This window comes from Dama dama, chromosome 19 (genome assembly GCF_033118175.1).
Source record: "Dama dama isolate Ldn47 chromosome 19, ASM3311817v1, whole genome shotgun sequence".
Taxonomy (NCBI): domain Eukaryota; kingdom Metazoa; phylum Chordata; class Mammalia; order Artiodactyla; family Cervidae; genus Dama; species Dama dama.
This window is the reverse complement of record NC_083699.1, coordinates 2,006,251-2,024,158: the sequence shown is the minus strand read 5'-3', so window position 1 is coordinate 2,024,158 and position 17,908 is coordinate 2,006,251.

The following is a 17,908-nucleotide window of genomic DNA, read 5'->3' as shown; positions in this document are numbered from 1 at the left end:
GATTGATTTCCTTTAGGATGGGTTGGTTGGATCTCCTTTCAGTCCAAGGGACTCTCAAGAGTCTTCTCCAACACCACAGTTCAAAGGCATCAGTTCTTCGGCACTCAGCTTTCCTTATAGTCCAACTCTCACATCCATACATGACTACTGCAAAAGCCATAGCTTTAACTAGACAGACCTTTGTTGACAAAGTAATGTCTCTGCTCTTTAATATGCTGTCTAGGTTTGTCATTGCTTTTTTTCTGAGGAACAAGTGTCTTTTAATTTCATGGCTGCAGTCACCATCTGCAAAGATTTTGGAGCCCAGGAAAATAAAGTCTGTCATTCTTTCCATTGTTTCCCCATCTATTTGCCATGAAGTGATGGGACCAGATGCCATGATCTTAGTTGCTCAGTAGTGTCTGACTCTGTGACCCCAGAGTACAGTCTGGACTGTAGCTTGCCAGGCTCTTCTGTCTATGGAATTCTCCAGGCAAAAATACTGGAGTGGGTTTCCATTTCCTTCTCCAGGGGATCTTCACAACCCAGGGATCAAACCCAGGTCTCTTGCATTGCAAGCAGATACTTTTACCATCTGAGCTATCATTCAGCACCAATGGTTTTGAGAGAAAGATAAAACATTTTAAAATAAAGGCTGTTACAGACTGAAACTCAGAGAACTGATATAAGTATTCTAAACTCATAAAATGTAAGGATCTTCTGTGTCCTAAAATATGTTTTACTTTTGCAAGTCCTAACATTTAACCTAAATTAACCTGCAAAGCTGACATGTAAATTCTAAGGTGACAGAAAGAATAGCGAAGGAAGTTGAATAAGATGATAAATTGAACACATACCATCCTCCTGAACAAAGCATATTTTGTGTAATGGATTAAATGATTTTGTCCCCCCAAAATCCATATGTTGAAATCATAATGCCCCATATGTTGGTAGTAGAGATAGGGTCTTTGGGATGTAATTAGGTCGTGAGGATAGAACCCTCATGAAAAGGATTCGTGCCCTGGTAAAAGACACCCCAGAGGTCTCCCTTGTGTTTTCTGTTATGTGAGGGTGAATCAAGAAGACAGCCATCTATGAGTCAGAAAGTGGGCTCTCTGCTGGCACTCTGATCGTCGACTTCCCATCCTCTAGAACGATGAGAAATACATGTTTGTTGTTTATAAGCCACCCGTCTATGGTGTTCTGTCATAACAGCCTGAAAGGACCAAGATGTTTAGGTTTTTTAAAAGTAGATACAAGATACTTGGGCTCCCTGGGTAGCTCGGAGGTAAAGAATCTGCCTGTCAAGTAGGAGATGCAGATTCAATCCTCAGTTGGGGAAGATCTCCTGGAGAAGGATATGGCAACCCACTCCAGTATTCTTGCCTGGAAAATCCCATAGATAGAGGCGCCTGGCAGCCTACAGTCCATGGGGGGTCACAAAAGAATCGGACGTGACTTAGTGACTCATAACAAAAACAAGATACTTGGCAGGGAAAAGTGATTAGAAGAAACTTTGAGGAAAAATTCTCAATGATGGAAAGCGAAAGTAAAAACATCAACTGTTTTTGGACTCACCACCTGAAGACTACCACCTATGCCAGCTAGTGTTAACATGATATCTTTTGTTCTGTTTTCTTTATGTTCACTTTAAAAAACAAATGTATACCCACCAGAAGAGTGATTTCCCAAATTTTAAAAACAAAAATGGAATCATACTTTGCTATATTTTTCTGTATTTTTAATTTTTTTGGTATAATATAAATGTCCCTCTGGATCCACTGGTAAGGTCATAAAGAAGATGTTTATTTGTTTAATTTTTTTTAATTTTTAATATGATTTTCATGTCTGTCTTTCTGTTTCTTCACCTCTCAGTTTAGCTCCTTATGTATCATTTTCTATCATATCACCTTGTTTTTTTTATTCTTAGCATATAATGCTCTCTGAAATTACCTTATTTTTTAACTAATTTATTTTTCATCCTCACTAGTCTATGATTAACCAAAGACACGTTTTCCTTTAGAACTTGCTTTAATGCCAACATTTAAAATAGGACATGAACACTGTACGTATAACTTAAATATTTGTTGAATGAATAATGAATAAGCTCATTCCTTTTTTATGGTTGCCTAACATTTCACAGCATGAGAGTATCTTAACTGATTCAACCTTTCTCTCCTTAATTGACAACGTGGTTTGCTGATTTATTTTTCCCACTCATATAATGCTACAAGAAACATTTTTTTCTATGTTATCTGTGTTTTCAGTTCTGTTTGATAGATTTTGCAAACTGAGATTATTTAGCTAAAGGGTATATGTATATGTATTTATATTTGTATATATATTTTTCAATTTTAATAGATACTACCAAATCTGTTCCAAAGGAGTAATAGTGTTTCATACTTCTGCCAAGATATATAGAATTCCCATTTCCCCACATTCTCATTAGCACTGAGCATTACATATTAAACACATATACCTGTACACATCTTTCCCAACCTCATGGGTTAAGAAAACTAATATGTTACCAGTGTTTCCATCCTCATTTTCCTGATCACTAGTGAAGTTAAACACCCTTACATTTATTAATGTCCATTCTCCACTGGCGTCTCCTGTGTGATTTGCCTGTTTACATCACTGCCAAACTTCATTTTCTGTGTCCTTCTTATCAACCTGTTGTTAAATTATGAGAATTTTCTCTCAGTCTAATTTGTTTTTATACTTTGTGGTATATTTTTCCACATAGTAAGTTTAAATTTCTTTGCAACAAATCTCTTGCTCTTTTCCGTGATGTTTCCTTTGTTTCTTTTAAGGTTCCTCCCTCCTCCCCCACAACCTGTTTGTAGAGATATTCTCCTAGTTGTCTTGCAGATGCTGTTTGTCTTTTACATTTAAATTTTTAATCTACCTAGAATTTATTTTTGTAAATGGTATAACAAAATGGTCCATGTTTGTGGACAGTCCTGTGACCCAAACTGGCTCATGAGCACAAGAAGAAAGTGACCGCTGTAAAGAGCTTTCCTTATTTCTGTCGTGGAGCTTTCACATGCAGCCAGTTCTTTCTTTCTTCCTCAAGTCAGTTAGGAAGTCTACAGCGCTGACATTGCTGGCAGTGTCTAGAGAGCCCCAGAGGAGGCAGAAGGAAGATGAAACCGCCAAGTTGGAGGCAGGATGGGGAAGCAACTGAGCTATAGAATCCAACTCCAAACTTCCAGTTGATAAGCTAATAAATCTCCTTCACTTATGGTTCTTGAACTGCAGCATGAATAAAAGCGACATGAAAAGCTCATTAACATGTGGGTTCTTGGCCCACCTCCCAAGATTCTGATTCAGTAGTTCCAGGATGAGTCCTGAGAATTTGCACTTCTAACAAGACCCAGGTGACGCTGATGCAACATGCACAAGGACCACTCTCAGAGAGAGCCCTGCACTGTTGCGGCCACTCTGAGACGCGTTTTCTCTTACATTCGACCAAATGCATCATAACTGATGCACCATCCTGGGGCATTTTTTGCTTTTTTTCACTCATGTTCCTCATCCATCACTAAAATGTGTGTGCGTATTTATTTACTTAATTTTATACTTTTATTCTGGTGGCTCAGGCGGTAAAGAATCTGCTATTAATTCAGGAGACCTGGCTTCGATCCCTGGGTCAGGGAGATCCCCTGGAAAAGGGAATAGTAACCATTTCGGTATTCTTGCCTGGGAAATCCTATGGACAGAGGGGTTTGGTGGGCTACAGTCCGTCGGGTTGCAAAGAGTTGGACATGACTGAGTGACTAACACTTTCACTTTTTTTCATACTTCTCTTCATTTATGTCCTTTTCCTTTATGGTTAATTTATTCCTTAAGTTTGTTAGAGGTTTTGTCAACCAATGTAAGTACTATAAGCATTTATTTTTCTTGTCTGTGTATAAAATATGTGTGTGTACATATGCATGGGTGTGTATTATATGTCTATAGTTTTAGGACATTTATTAATGTTTAGACAATTAACTAAAATAATAATGAAAAATGATTTGCATTGTAATCACTCTGGTTTTCAAGATATAAAATTTGTCACATTTGGGATTCTGGCAGAAGACAGTCAGCACACTCTAAATTTTTCATTGATGGAAGTTTAATAGGCAATTTTTAGAAGAGTTAACAGATTTAAAGGAACATGTTTGAGATGGGGAGGCATTCAAGTGAAACATCAAATAAATATTTTTCATAAATGCAGAAACATAAAATTTATCACCATGAACGCTGACAAAAATTAAGAATGTACGTTGGCAAGTCAAGTAATGACCTTGAAAAAAGAAAATGTTGAAAAATGAGAAAAATAATTTCATAAAGCAAAAATTCAATAAAAGTAATTTATGATACCCTTTCAAAGTAATGTTCTCATAATATTACTCATAATAGTCCAAATTATTACATTTCAGAGGTGACAGGTATGCAGGATGAAGAGAAGTAGGCAAGGCTCTCCTCTTACGTAGGGAAGAAATTGATAGTGCTGTATCTAAATAATAGTAGAAAAATGAGTTGAAATATGTATATTAATATTTTAAGGATATATATACTAGGCAGAGAGAGGACTTATGACTTCAATCTACAGACTGGGGGTGGGGGGCGATGCAACAAGTGATCTTTACAGATCAAATTAAAAGAAGTTGAGGAAAACCCAGCAACAGAACAGAGGAGAATAAGTGTAATAAGTGATATAAAACAAAATGATATGGCAAGGAAAAATTTAACATTTCAAATCTCAAAAAATAGATAAAGTTCTCTACATAAAAGTTCAAAAAAATGTAATTATAAGATTTTTAGAAAGATAAATACCTTAAAAGTAGCATTGTAGAAAGCCTGAAAATTAATTGATGGTAGTTAAGTACTAGGCAAATGCAAATGCTAACTCAAAGAAAGCAGTTATATTATATTGAGATCGGACCAAAGAGAATAGCAAGGGAGATTCATTAAAATGGAAAAAGAGGGATATTGTGTACTGATGAAGTTATGAGCCAATATCAGTTACAGAAGTCGTGAAATTTTGCTAAACAGTTTCAAAATTTTTCAAAGTAAAAATGGATTCAAACATGAGGGGAAATCAACAATTTCACAGTAGTAGTGGGAGAAACCAAGTGATTTGTCTTCTAAAAGTTGATTTGGCAACTAAAAGTTAAAAGAGATAAAAATCGAGGGTAGCAAACATTCTCTGCAGAGGTCTAGATGGGAAACATTTTAGACTTGACGAACATGTGGTCTATGTCACAACTCTGCTATTGTAATATGAAAACAGCTAAAAATAATACAAAAACGAATGGGAGTGTCTGTGTCTCAATAAAACTTTATTTACAACAGTATTTACAACCCCTCTACCCTGAGTTCTCAGCTGAGACTTTCTCTAATGGAAAACAGATAACCAAGAGAAAAAATAAACAGAAGTCTTTATCGTGCCTGCTTCATGTATACACAGGAGATACCCAGGGGAAAATGAGCAAAAACTGCTCCTCTTCTGTGTTAACCATCCATCTCACCTGGTTGAAGAGATAAATAAATTGATAATCATAAACTGATGATGAGATAAATCCCCCTGAGAGAGGATTTATGAAAACTGAGTTCCTTTTGGATGATCTTTCTTTAAGCAAACAGAGGGAGTTTGGAGAAAGTTTCCTTTAGTATTTGCTGTTTTGCAAGTGCCTTCTGCTCAAAATAACCAATATACTAAAGTGGCATATTCTGCGGTTGCAAGTTCTAATTCTGGTGGCTCAGATAGTAAAGAATCTGCCTGCAATTAAGGAGACCCAGGTTTAATTCCTGGATCTGGAAGATACCATGGAGAAGGGAATAACTCCTACAGTCATGGTTTGAGGAAAAACCCTTAGACTTCCTAGTGGAAAGACATTTTCTTCTACTGCAGTGTCCTAATTGTTCATCTGTGTTACCTTCCCTTGAAGGCTCTGGTCAGATTCCTGAATCTCATTCTAACAAGAGTCATCATGCTGGATCCAAGCACAGTGGCTGGATCCAACCACAGATAGCCTGGGCTGCCCCAGAGGGGAGAGGACCCTGCCCCAGAGGTTAGAGGAACTCTTACCAGCACTCCAAAGTGCACCATGTGCATTAATAGGATAGTTAATCTGGATTGATTGGATAATTTGACATATAATCTCTTTTTAGGCTTATAATCTCGGAAGTGTAATTCGTTTGGAAAGTTCCTTTGATCAGTTCTCACATATTAGGACAGTCCGTAGAGCGAATGTCTTAGGCTCCCTGTCAGTCTTGGACCACTTCCCACCTAAGTGGCTTTGACAACGACACGTGCATGTCTTTGGCCTTTTGTCAGTGGACATGCTCTTACCATTCACCAGAGCTCTCTGCGCTGAAGACACAAGGAGCTTCACACAATTTGCATCCAGTAGATTTTTCAGAAGTGTCTGATATTCTCAGGGACACATACCAACTTGTCTGAGTGGTCTCTGTAAAGTTTCTTTCACATGAAACTTAAAGTGAAGGGGAAGGTGGTCCTCAGCACCCAACAAAGATTCTCTGCAGAAAAAGCCCCCTCTCTCCACCAACCTACCTCTGGCTGAAGCATGAGTCTGCAGGTTACATGGGCTGGAAGTGGTTGATGTGCAAGAATTGCGATGTGGATTTTCAGGTCCTCTTTTTCAGGACTCTCATAAACTTTGCACAGCTCCTCACAGTGAGGTGTGAGAGTATTTGCCAGATTTTTCTTTTCGTGACCTCAGCCACACTTGAGGTAGCTGCTGCTGCTGCTGCTAAGTCACTTGAGTTGTGTCCGACTCTGCGACCCCATAGACGGCGGCCCACCAGGCTCCCCTGTCCCTGGGATTCTCCAGGCAAGAACACTGGAGCGGGTTGCCATTTCCTTCTCCAGTGGACTGCACAAATAAAGGCAAATATTTATTTAGATGTTAAGAAGACTTCTCCACATAACCCTTGGGTTAACTTGGGAGATGAGATCAAAGCTAAAATTAATTCTAATGAAAATGAGTTCTAGTTAGAAATCTACCCAGTTTATCATGTGAATGTGACTGAAATGCTACACAGAGGAAAATATACAGCCCTGTAAACATTTATTAGAAGACAAATAGAACTTAAAGTAAGTACGTAAAGAAGCTCTGGGACAGAAAGTAAAAGAGCTATGGCTGGGCTGTAGCAATGTGCTGTCAGATCATACCGGCACACAATTGGTTGTCATGGTAACAGCTGAGCTGAAAAAGGGTAGAGTAAGAGGAGGAGAAATCAGGTATATGTTACGTCTCACTAATCAAGATTAGGAGAAAACATTGATCTTCTTAAATGTCTAATGGGACACAATGCCAAGGGAATGATTCAATTTAGTCAGTATCTTTTTATATTCCCTACCTAAAGCCATTCTACAGTTGAAAATAAAACAAAACAGTTAGAACATACAAAAGTGACCTTGCAGTTGCATAAAATAGAATTAAATTGGTTTATGTAAAGCACCAAGCTGACTGTAGCTAAATGAAACGTTGGTATTGAAAGTTAAGTAATTCCATCCTAATTCACCCTGCTGTAATAAAACATTTAAGTACACACATTATGGATATAAGGTCACCCACTGTTTTGAGTCTCCCCAAAAGAAGCTCGTAGCTAAGTTATAAATTAATTTAAAAGGTTTTATGAAATTATAAATGTTTTGCTGAGCCTTTAGAAATGCTTCCATGGGACATTACTAAGAATGTGATAAAAATAGTTTGAACAGGCTTAAACTGGCAATTTAAACTTTTCTAACATGGAAGATGATCATTTTTCAAAATCAGCTCAGCATCAGAATTTTTTTCAAGATTTGAATCCACTCAATAAATAAATTAATTTAACAATTTCTCAAGATAGTTTTGCTTTTCGTCTCCTTTTTAAATTTACTTTTAGTAAAAATTTAAAAAAATACTTTTTGAATGATTTCAAGAAAATAAAACCAATGTATACCCTTTTGAGGTTAAGGTAAAGCTGATTTTTAAATTTTAGGGTAAGGTCTATTTTATGTTGATTTGTTCTGTTTTATTTATAAGGTTAAATATTTAGTCACATTCTATTCAGTTTTTGATGACTGCCGCTATGAATTCCCTCCAAATACAACATTGATTGTTATGACAATACTAAGCAGAAAAATGAGACTTATCCTGCCAAAGAATCAAGATATAAATATATTTAAGAATTATAGATTCATGTAATAAGTAATCTAATTAATAATGAATGGAGCAGTTTGAATTTATTCTCTTTTTCCTTCTTCAGATTGGAAGTGCAAGGAAGGGAGAAATAAGTCCTACCAAGGGGAGGGAAGTTCAGAAAGACCCCATGGAGTGTGTAAGGCTGGAAATAAATCTTGAATGGCACGTTGGTGTTTGCTAGATAGTCAACCAGTGTATGTGCACTTGTGACCCTTCTCACTGGCTCCATCCTTTCCCGTTAAAAAAGGAAGATTAGGGTTATGGACACAACAATTATATATATACTATGTGGAATAAATTATTTTGGGTGTGTATTTCAACCTCCCAGATATAACCCTTACGTTGAGGGAGATACAATACCTCCCTAACAGGAGGGAATCATTTTCACTAGAGTGTGTTAAATGTTGTTTCACGCAAATAGATCCTGCTCCCACTGAATTTGTAGTTGTACAATTGTTTACTCATTCCAGTAATTATTACCACACCACCTCCACTGAAGCCAGTGGGCAATTAACTTAGTGCTTTTAACCTTGTCAGGAAAGGGTAAATAACATCAGCCTAATAACAGTTTTAAAGGCAATGACAGGAGAGGAAGGGAAGATAGAAAAGCTGTAATAATATACAAAGATGTTTCACAAAGCTAAAGAATAATCTTCATTTGAAAGTGTAATGAAATACAGAATATCCACCCACAAGTGGCTCTGGACAATTTATCATATTTTGAGCACATTCCTCAAAATTTTGTCCAGTTTCTTTTCTGAAAAGAATGCTTAATTAAAATTTTCATGTGACCAAAGAAATTTTATCATAAATTGAAATGATCACCATGGATTCTAACAAACGACTTATGAGCACGTTTTATGCTCCATGGCCTCGCTCCTGTTCATTTCTTTGCATCTTTACTTCTTGGACCAAACTTTGGTCAATCTAAGTTTCATTACAATATTTTCTTGCTGAAGTCTTTATCTATCTTTCTCTTTTTAAAAAATCATCTAACATCAAAGCATTTTTACTTATATTGAAAACCCTCATCAACTGCTGTTTGTTTCTCTTTGGTAACATCAGCAACTCCCCTGGATCTAGGCAGTCCTAGCAGGATATATTCCTTTCCCATATTCTCCTAGTCTATTTCCTGCAGCGTCTGATGTAAAACAGATTTTAAAGTTCATGATAGAACAGGGGTCAACATGAAAGACTCTAGGATCCTGGCCTTTGGTTTTTTGCTTCTGGTCTTTATTATTATAACAAATAGTTAGTTGAACTATTATTTTCCATGTCATGAAAAAATATTAGAATGACAGCCCTTTCTTTTTAATCATAGATCAAGATTTTCAAATATGTAAGAACAGATATAAGAGAAAAAAATATAACAGTATCTCAAGATAAAAAAAGGAACTGGAACATTCTTAAGTTTCCAAATAAACAGCAAGCACACCATCAAAGTCTAAGCTTTCCTCCTTCTCTCCTGTTTTGATCCAGAATGTGCCTTCAAACAGTCTCAGGCCAACGCCTCTGCCCGTGCTTTAGATTCTACTTCCTGCTGCTTCATCTGGGAACAAACACTGAACATTTTCTCTTTTTCTTTTCTCCCTTTCAAAACAACAACCGGCCTTGTCCCATCTCCACAGTACCCACAGCTTCTGCATAACTCTCTTCTAAACAGCCGCAATTCTGTAGCGGGTGGCCATTCTCCGCACTTCATTCTCATCTTCCTCTTTCTCCTTTAAAAAAATTTTTTTTTCTTAACCCACTCCAGTCTTTCTATCAGCAGCACTCTACCCAAGTAACTCTTACTAAAGTCACCAAATCAAAAGCCATTTTTCAATGCTTCTCCCAGCAGCAGGCAGCTGAGAAGGACCCACCTTCCTTCTTGAAATCCCCTCACCTTGGGCATCAGCATGCTAAGTGCGTGCATGCCTGCTACGCGCTTCAGTTGTGTCTGACTGCTTACCACCCTATGGAGTATAGCCTTCCAGGCTCCTCTGTTCATGGCATTCTCCAGGCAAGAATCCTGGGGTGGGTTGCTGTGCCCTCCTCCATGGCATCTTCCCAACCCTGGGACTGAACCCGCATCTCTTAAGTCTCCTGCATTGGCAGGCAAGTTCTTTTCCACCAGCGCCACCTGGGAAGCCCCAACATCCTATATGAAGGGACAAAAAATTATTAATTTCATACACTCCCTGCATCTTCCCCCTTCTCATGCCCCACCTCTCCTTTCTTGTTGCCCTCTCTCCAGTTTGAGAAATACTAGATTCTTCTACTTCACTCTGCTCTGGGATTTTGAGATGTCTCATCTGTAAAAGAGGAGAAAGGCAATAGGCAGAGTCACTAAAATATATGTAACATTACAGAGGGACGGGCAGGTGTTTATATAACAGGGTGGACTGATAAGAATGAGAAAGAAAAAGTCAAATATATTCTTTGTGAGCAAAATAGTATCATCTTTTATATCAAGCTATTTTATTCTGAGTGAGATGGAAAACTACTGACACGTTTTCAGAAAGAGGCATTAGAACAAGTGTAATCGGATTGAAATGGAGCAAGATTAGAAAGGAATTTTACTGAATATTTAATAATTAACTAGAGGGGCAGGAAAAGACGGTAGGGCAGAGAAACCCTGGGCTCGCCTCCTCCCATGAACAGTCTGAAAGTACAGCTACAGATAGAGACTCTCTCTCTGAGGACAACCCGAAAACTAGCAGAAAAGACTTTCCATAAGCAAAGATAATACGCTTATCTTTTCATTTAAAAGCCATACTGAGATGGGTAGGAGGAGTGGAGTTTCCAGCTGGCTAGGGCTCACACCCATGGCCAGGTGGGATAAGACAGCCTCCAAGGTCCCCTCTGAGGAGCAACGTTTCCAAACTCCACATCAAGCTCCCAAGCCTAGGGAGCTTGCACCGGGAATATGAACCCCTGTGACATTTAATGTTGAAAACTAAGAAGACTTATGTCTAGGAGAGCCAGAAAGCTATAGGAAACCAAGACTCTGCTTTTGAAAGACTCACGCCAAGACTCTCTTACCCTGAATCAGAGGCAGCAGTCTGAAAAGCACCTGAACGAGATTCACTGACTAGTTTTATGGCACATGCTAAGGGGAAGGGATCTGTTGGAACTTTCTCTGGCTACAAAGGAACTAGTGGGCGCTATTTCTGGTGGGGAGGACTGAACTTATACTCAGCTAACCTGGCGCTAACAGGCACCATTTCTGACTCTCTCCATCTAACTAACTAACACTGTTTGGTCTCCCTGGGGTCAGCTGTGGGCCCAAGCCAGTGGCATTTCTCCAAAGTGTCGCCCCTGCCTCACCAGTCTTGGTGTGTGCCCTTGGCCAGCACTGGAGGTTCTACAAATCTACCCTGCTCCCGGTCAGACCTGGCGGGTGCCATCAGCTGGAACTGGAGTCTCTCCAAAGTAGCTCCTTCCATCCTTCCAGTTCCAGCAGATGTTCTCACCCAACATCACAGTCCCTCTAAAACTGCTCCCATCCCACCAGTCTTGGTGAGGCACTTGTCTGGCACTGGCAACCCCCCAAAGTGACTCCTTTCCAGGGTCTGACCTCACATATCAGAAAAATGCAAGTAGTTGTGAGTGGGCCATTTGGCCAGCTTCCCACATTAGTGTGTGCATAGCATTTGCAGCCCAGCCACAGAGTTCTCATGAAGGACACTCCTGGAGTGACTCTAGAAACTTAGGGAGTGGTGCTACTAGGACCCCAAAGACACCTTCTACAGAAAGCTGCACTTTCAAATCCAGGAAATGTAGCTGATATGCCTGATTCCTGAAAGAAATCCAGCTGTTCAGACACTCAGTTGTGTCTGACTCTTTGCGACCTCATGGACTGCAGCACATCAGGCTTCCCTGTCCTGCATTACCTCCCTGAATTTGCTCAAACTCTTGTCCATTGAGTCAATGATGCCCTCCAACCATCTCATCCTCTGTCATCCCCTTCTCCTCCTGCCTTCAATCTTTCCCAGCATCAGGGTCTTTTCCAATCAGTTGGCTCTTCATATCAGGTGGCCAAAGTATTGGAATTTCAGCTTCAGCATCAGTCCTTCCAATGAATATTCAGAGTTGATATCCTTTATGGCTGATTGGTTTAATCTTCTTGCTGTCCAAGGGACTCTCAAGAGTCTTCTCCAGCACCACAGTTCAAAAGCATCAATTCTTCAGTGTTCAGCCTTCAGAGTTAGCCAGAATGAAGAGACAAAGAAATATATTCCAAGTGAAAGAGTAAGACATAATCTCAGAAAAATAACTAAATGAAATGGAGAAAAGAAAATTTCCAGATAAACACTTCACGTTATTAGTCATTAAAAAACTCCCTTAACTCAGGAGAGGAAAGGAGGAACACAATGGGAAGTTCAACAAAGAGATCGAAAATATAAACAGGAACCAATCAGAGCTGAGAAATAAAACAACTGAAATGAGTAATACACCAGAGAACCATCAGCAGATTAAATGATACAGAAGAGTAGACCAGTAATGTGGGTGACAGGCTAGCAGCAAAAAGAAAAAAAATGAGAATTTAAGGGATCTCTGGGACAATATCAATCATAACATTCATATTATAGAGGTCTCAGAAGGAAAAGAGAGAGAGAAAACCTATTTGAAGAGATGATGGCTGAGTACCTCCTCAACCTGATAAAAGAAATAGACAGATATTCAAGCCCAGGAGGCACATTGAGTCCCAAATAAGATAAACACAAAGAGACCCACACCGAGACACATTATAATTACAATGTCAAAAGTTAAATATAAAGAGAGAACTTTAAAATCAGCAAGAGAAAAGCCATAGTTACAAACAGGAGAGCCTACATAAGACTACCCCCAGGGAGGGCATGGTGTTCACTCCAGTGTTCTTGCCTGGAGAACCCCATGGACAGAGAGAGCTGGCAGCCAGAGTCCACGGGGTCACAAAGAGTCGGACATGACTGAGTGACTAAGCATGCATACACACACGTAAGATTGTCAACTGCCTTCTGAGCAGAAAGTTTGTAACGCAAAAGCGAGTGGCATGACATACTCAAAATAGTAAAAAGAAAAAAAAAACTTACAACCAAGAATACTCTATTTAGCAAGTTTATCACTCAGAACTGGAGGAGAACTAAAGAGTTTCCTAGACAAGCAAAAACTAAAGGAATTCATCACCACTAAAGTAACCTTATGAGAGATGTTAAAGGGATTTCCTTAAACAAAAGAGTAAAAGAGAACACAACTAGAAATGTGAAAATTATGAAAGAAAAAACCTCACCAATAAAGGCAAACATAAGGTAAGGGTAGTGGATCAACCACTTGTGTGTTTTAGTCGCTAAGTCATGTCTGACTCTTGCGACCCCGTGGACTGTAGCCCGCCAGGCTCCTCCGTCCATGGGATTCTCCAGGCAAGAATACTGGAGTGGTTGCCATTTCCTTCTCCAGGGGATCCTCCCAATCCAGGAATCGAACGCAGGTCTCCTGCACTGCAGGCAGATTCTTTACCGACTGAGCTCCGAGGGAAGCCAACCACTTGTGTAGCTGCATGAAAATTAAAAACAAATCTAGTAAAATCATAGATCTCTAAAATTAGTCAAGGGATACACAAAATAAGATGCAAAATATGATATCAAAAAACATAAACCACAGCAAGGGGTGAGGGAACACAAAGGCAGTGCTTTTAGATTGTGCTCAAACTTAAGAAATCATTATCTTAAACTAGATTGCTACATACATAGATTACTTTATAAGAGCTTCATGGTAACCACCAACCAAAACCTAATAACAAATACACAATAAAGAGAAAAGAATGCAAGCATAAACTAAAGAAAGTCGTCAAATCACAAGTCCAGAGAGTAAGAAAGAAACAAAGAGAACAACCAAAGTAACCAGAAAATAATTAATGAAATGGCAATAAGTACATACTTGTCAATAATAACTTTACATGTAAATGGATTAAGTGTTCCAATCAAAAGATGTGAGGTGGTTGAATGCGTAAAAAAGCAATAAATGAACCAAAAAATCCATTACATAGCTATACCTATCCTTCTCAAAATAGTCACAAAAAATTCATTAGAAAGGAAAACTTCCAGACTATTTTAAATAATGTCAAAAAACAAGCAAACTGACTAAAAAATGGACAGAGGACCTCAGCAGACATCTCTGCAAAGAAGACATAAAAATATTCAACAAACATATGAAAAGATGCTCAACATCACTAATTATCAAGGAAAAGCAAATCAAAACCACACTGACCTTAACACTGGTCAGAATGGCTACCTTGAAAAAGAACACAAATATCAAGAGTTGGTGAGGATGTGGAGAAAAGAAAGCCCTGGTAAACTGGGGCAGCCACTGTAGAAAACAGGATGCATGTTTCTTAAAATACTAAAAATAGAACTACCATATGATCCAGCAGTTTTACTCCTGGGTATACCTCTGAAAAATCCAAAAAGAACAATTCAGAAAGATACCGCACCCCAATGTTCCCAGTAGCGTTATTAACAATCACGAAGATATGGAAGCAAACTAAGCATCCATCAACAGATAAACGGATAAAGAAGACCGGGTATATACATACAATGAAATCCTGTTCAGTGATAAAAGAAGAATAAAATCAGAGAATTAAATGGCGGTTGCCAGAAGGGGGAGTGGTGAGGGACTGAGTGAAATAGGGGAAGGTGACTAGGAAATATGAATTTCCAGTTATAAAGTGAGTCATGGGGGTGTAACATACAGCATAAGGAGTACAGTCAGTAATACCGTAACAATTTACATAGTGACGCGTGGTTACTAGACTTACCGTGGTGACCATTTCACAATGTGATCACGACATTGTACACCTGAACCTAACATAATACTGTATGTGAACTATACCTCAACCATAAAATAAATATACAAAATAATTAACTGGATTTTTTTTATCTCTTCAAAGTTATTGACATTCACCAAAGGAGGGATAGACACATTTTGAAATAATGATATTTTGAATTCTTAATGGCTTGATGTTTTCTTCAGATAAACTTAATTCCTACATCAACAAGGATTGGCTCTATGCAAAATATTTCCTAATACATGTTGTCAGCACAGATATGATCTCTGAATGGTACAGTCAGATAATCACCTCTATTTTATATTTCCACCAAGATATATGAACAGCTTCACTAAATTCAAAATAGAACTCGTGGTCTCTGCTGCCTATCTTCTCTCTCCTCCCCGCAAATACATTATCTTCCTTATTCTTAAGGGTTATCATCATTCCGAATGCTGTCTCAATCTATTGATATGCTCTGCAATCCTTGGTCTCATCCAAGATGAACCATTAAAAGAAAAAATAACACAATTTATAGTCCGGTGCCACTTAGAAGGTGTATATCTACAAGTAACGGGATATCTAACCAAAGTGACTAAACAGTGAGGGATTTATTATTTCACATAAAAGTGTGAAAGTATAAGTCCATTCATAGGAATTGGTAACTAATCATAGGACTTAGGACTTAGAACTTGGGTGCCTACCACAAGGTTCCAAGGTTAGTTAGGGGAATATTTAGGAACCTGGAAAAGAAATGATCATTTGTGTTCATCTACAGCCTACCCAGCTGTAACTAAACATGAAGTTTTAGTCAATGACAAATCATTTTGAAAGTTAAAATCTTGATGGAGCGTTTCATTAATATCCCCAGCCTATTATACTTTTCCGTCAATTTTATTGTCATTTTATAAGCTTGGATCTGGAGTTGTTTGGGACTTGTTTTCTCGCCTCCTTTTTGGGGGTGGGGAGTCTGTCTTAGACTCCGAAGTGAGTGAAGGAAAGGCTGTGGCTCCAGCAGGCGTGATTGCATTTCAGAATTGTTTCATAACTGGAGGGAGAATTTGCTTGCAGGTATTCCAGGCCAGAGCTCTCTGAAAGTTCCTCCCACACGGCTTGCTTACAGCTTACTTTCATTTTGTATTAAACAAAAAGTCATCTGAGGGCTATTTAATGCTCCGGTTTGTGTGTTCCAATACCAGATAAAAGTTAAACAGATGAACCATTTGGGGGGTAAGGATTGGGAAATCCAAGGCTGCTAAAATGCTTTAAAGTTTCAAAATGGTTTTGTTTTTTTAAACCCATTTTCCATGTTCCAACAGCTGTGGGTTTTCCCAGGGCTCCCCCTGTGGCTCAAAAGGGAGCTGCTTAATGCTTAACAGATGAGCCAATTGAGTTTTTAAATGCAAAATTAAACTTCAAGTGCACAAGGAGCATGGGGGAATCCACAGCCAAGAATAGGCTGAAGGAGGAGCAGGGGCTGCAAGCGCCGGGCTGCGCGGAGACACAGCCTCTTCTGCGGGAAGCAGCAGCCAGTGCGAGGCGGGTACAGGCACATCCATCTTTTCAGCAACCCTCAAACAGGCTGTGATTATACTCCATCTTGCCCAGAGTTTTTTTCATAACTACTTTCTTTAGATTTATTTATGTATGTCTATTTTTCTTTAGGAATAGAAAAAAAAGAGATAGATGGATGGACTCCGGAATGCAAGGCAAGTGTGTTTTGATCTCCAACAGGTTTGTTCTCTCAGTGATGGTGAGAAAATTTGGTTCTCTCAGCATTATTTTTCCCCTTTAGATCTCCAGATACTTTGCCTCTGGGACCCCAGACACTCAGCAAATCATCTAGACTCTCCAAACATTCTGCTTTGAGTGAGAGGAGCCAGGATGATGCTGGGACAATTTGCCAAGCTACTGAATGAACTCTTTTATCACTTACCTAAGTATTTGAACATAAGAGGCCCTGGATTTGGTGTTTAAAACTAAAATCAGGGGAAAAAAAATTGCTAATTTTGAAAAAGTCATCTTTGATTTAAAATAAACTACCTTAACTCCCTAAAGAAAAAAATCTCCATATTATTGGTGTGAGTGTTTTCATTTAAGAGGCTCCCAACATCAAGACTAAAATTCTGAGGATTACCTTCTTTTTATTGGAGGTGATAAAACTAACTGTTGAATTCCCAATTTCAGAAATCTTTTGGGAAGTCAATTTCATGATTCCAACAAGTTTTCATAGCAACAAGTACATTGGCATTCTAGAATGGAATATGATCCTAGTGAGGCCCATCAGACCACTTAACCTCCCAGATTTCTGGTAACTACCTACCAGAAGCATGAATTCCTTAGTATGGGAGGTGGGTCACTTGCTGTCTAGTGCATTTTAATTGCATTTAAGGAATATTTATGATAATCTCAAAATTGCTGAGAAATTACAAGCCCATTGGAAAACTTACATTGCTCAGATCTTATATTCAGCTTTTAAGCTAGGAAAACACTTTTGAAGAAATAATTCTGGTGGGCAGTAACCAAAAATCCTGTTATCATGCTGGCAAGAACTTCCCAATAGGATACCAAGAAGAGGATGGTAGAAAGTTTCAAGTTCACACTTGATATACCACCAAATCCAGCAATGATTAGTGAAGTAACAAGATTTAACAAGCCTAAAAAAGGACACAGGCAAATACATATATATGTGTTTATGTGTACACACACCTTTCAAACCTTGTCTAAAGTTGCTATTACATTACAAATTACATTTCTTGGGCATTTTTACTTCTTTCAAATTCTCAAAGTAAGTCTTATTACTTTAGATTTTGAGAGCTCACTCACTTCTTGCTAAAAAGATCAAAACAAACAAACTGAAAACAAAAAACCCGCAATCTAAGCAACAAACTGTTATTATTTGGTCACAATCTTCCTTGTAAAACTTGCCAACTCTTGTTTC